This window comes from Capricornis sumatraensis, chromosome 1, assembly GCF_032405125.1.
Source record: "Capricornis sumatraensis isolate serow.1 chromosome 1, serow.2, whole genome shotgun sequence".
Lineage (NCBI taxonomy): Eukaryota > Metazoa > Chordata > Mammalia > Artiodactyla > Bovidae > Capricornis > Capricornis sumatraensis.
Window position 1 is genome coordinate 92,795,001 of NC_091069.1, and position 2,723 is coordinate 92,797,723.

At 43.0% G+C, this 2,723-nt stretch overlaps 1 protein-coding gene across 1 annotated transcript in view; it reads left to right on the top strand.

Annotated features, from left to right (window-relative positions):
• ATP6V1B1 (ATPase H+ transporting V1 subunit B1) overlaps nucleotides 1-980 on the top strand; it is a 31,099-nt gene extending 30,119 nt beyond the window's left edge. Inside the window, exon 14 of the mRNA XM_068968445.1 lies at nucleotides 1-980. This exon is cut by the window's left edge and continues 500 nt beyond it. The gene's annotated coding sequence lies outside the window, so the exon portion shown is untranslated.
• The last annotated feature ends 1,743 nt before the right edge of the window (nucleotides 981-2,723 follow it).

Consider the following 2,723-nt stretch of genomic DNA (forward strand, 5'->3'; position numbering starts at 1 on the left):
TAAACTATTCTCTTTACCTTAAAAAGAAAAAACACATTAGTGTCTTAACCAATAACAACATAATTCTTCTTAGGGAAATATTTATCTTCCTTAAAAAGTATCTTGATAGGTATCTTAGGAATATGAGGTCATGGGCCATAGAAAGCACAGTCTTAAGGCCACAAAAGATGTCTGCTTAAGATATGCCAGAAAGGAATTTGGTTTGTGCTAGGGAGTTGCTGGGGAGATAGCCTGAAGAAAAGTGCCCCCAATTAAGAAATGGGTGAAGAGCATCCTAAAAGCCAGGATATTGATGCTCCTTTGAAAACTGCCCACTCTTCTGTAATGCCCTCCCTTCCTGCCTCCTCTGTCCCGTCTACAGTGAAGTCATGAATGCCTCCTAAAAGGCAGGGAAGGCTGGGAAGGTAGATCTTCACCAAAAGGCTGTGTCTCATTTCTGGGTCAGTGTGTTATGGAACCAGGCCAGAATTCTTGGATCAGGAGCTGACACGAGGGACTTCCCTGGCAGTCCAGCGCTTAGGACTTTGGCTTCCAATGCAGGGGATGCAGGTTCAATCCCTGGTTGGGAAGCTGAGATCCTGCATGCCTTCCCACCAAAAAAATCAAAACAAAACAGAAGCAATATCATAACAAATTCAAAAAAGACTTAAAAAATGATCCACATCAAAAAAACGAGCTGACACCAAAGGAGGCCCTGAGAATACAACTGCCATCCCCAAGACAATTTATAGCCATTTTAGGGAAAGCTTTTGGGAGTCCACAGGGCACAGGGCTGTTTTTACTTACTAATAGCTTTATTGAGATATGATTCACATAGCATACAATTTACCTATTTATAACTGTACAATTCAACAACTTTTAGTGTATTCAGAGAGCTGAGCAATCATCACAACAACCAATTTTAGAACACCGTCATCACCTCAAGTAGAAACCCTATAGCCTGAGTTATCACTCCTCAAACCCTTCCTTCTACCCCTTCCCCTCCCCTAGTCCACGGTAACCATTAATCTTCCTATTTCTGTAGCTTTGCCTATGCTGATCAACTCATATAAATGGAATCATACAATATGTGGTCTTTTGTGTCTGGCTGATTTCTCTTAGCATATTTTCAAGGTTCATCCATGTAGTAGTATGTGTCAGTACTTCATTCTTTCTTATTGCTAAGTAATATTCCACAGTATGGATACACCTTTTATCTACTTATCCATATATGGACATGCGGTTGCTTCCACTTTTTCACTATCATAAGTGGTGTTGCTATGACCAATCATATACAAGTTTTTGTGTGGATGTATGTTTTTATAGGTGGGTGTCAGATAGTGACTCTGTGTAACCACTTGTGGAACTACCAGATTGCAAAGCTACTTCCAAAAGTGGCTACACCATGGTACATCCCCCAGCAATGTAAGTTCAGTTCAGTTCAGTCGCTCAGTCATGTCTGACTCTTTGTGACCCCATGAATCGCAGCACGCCAGGCCTCCCTGTCCATCACCAACTCCCGCAGTTCACTCAGACTCATGTCCATCGAGTCAGTGATGCCATCCAGCCATCTCATCCTCTGTCGTCCCCTTCTCCTCCTGCCGCCAATCCCTCCCAGCATCAGAGTCTTTTCCAATGAGTCAAGTCTTCGCATCAGGTGGCCAAAGTACTGGAGTTTCAGCTTTAGCGTCATTCCTTCCAAAGAAATCCCAGGGCTGATCTCCTTCAGAATGGACTGGTTGGATCTCCTTGCAGTCCAAGGGACTCTCAAGAGTCTTCTCCAACACCACAGTTTAAAAGCATCAATTCTTCGGTGCTCAGCTCTCTTCACAGTCCAACTCTCACATCCATACATGACCATAGGAAAAACCATAGCCTTGACTAGACAAACCTTAGTTGGCAAAGTAATGTCTCTGCTTTTGAATATGCTATCTAGGTTGGTCATAACTTTTCTTCCAAGGAGTAAGCATCTTTTAATTTCATGGCTGCAGTCACCATCTGCAGTGATTTTGGAGCCCCCAGAAATAAAGTCTGACACTGTTTCCGCTGTTTTCCCCATCTGTTTCCCATGAAGTGATGGGGCCAGATCCCATGATCTTTGTTTTCTGAATGTTGAGCTTGAAACCAACTTTTTCTCTCTCCACTTTCACTTTCATCACGAGGCTTTTTAGTTCCTCTTCACTTGCTGCCATAGGGTGGTGTCATCTGCATATCTGAGGTTATTGATATTTCTCCCGGCAATCTTGATTCCAGCTTGTGTTTCTTCCAGTCCAGTGTTTCTCATGATGTACTCCGCATAGAAGTTAAATAAGCAGGGTGACAATATACAGCCTTGACGTAGTCCTTTTCCTATTTGGAACCAGTCTGTTGTTCCATGTCCAATTCTAACTGTTGCTTCCTGACCTGCATACAGATTTCTCAAGAGGCAGGTCAGGTGGTCTGGTATTCCCATCTCTTTCAGAATTTTCCACAGCTTATTGTGATCCACACAGTCAAAGGCTTTGGCATAGTCAATAAAGCAGAAACAGATGTTTTTCTGGAACTCTCTTGCTTTTTCCATGATCCAGCGGATGTTGGCAATTTGATCTCTGGTTCCTCTGCCTTTTCTAAAACCAGCTTGAACATCAGGGAGTTCACAGTTCACGTATTGCTGAAGCCTGGCTTGGAGAATTTTGAGCATTACTTTACTAGCATGTGAGATGAGTGCAGTTGTGTGGTAGTTTGAGCATTCTTTGGCCTTGCCT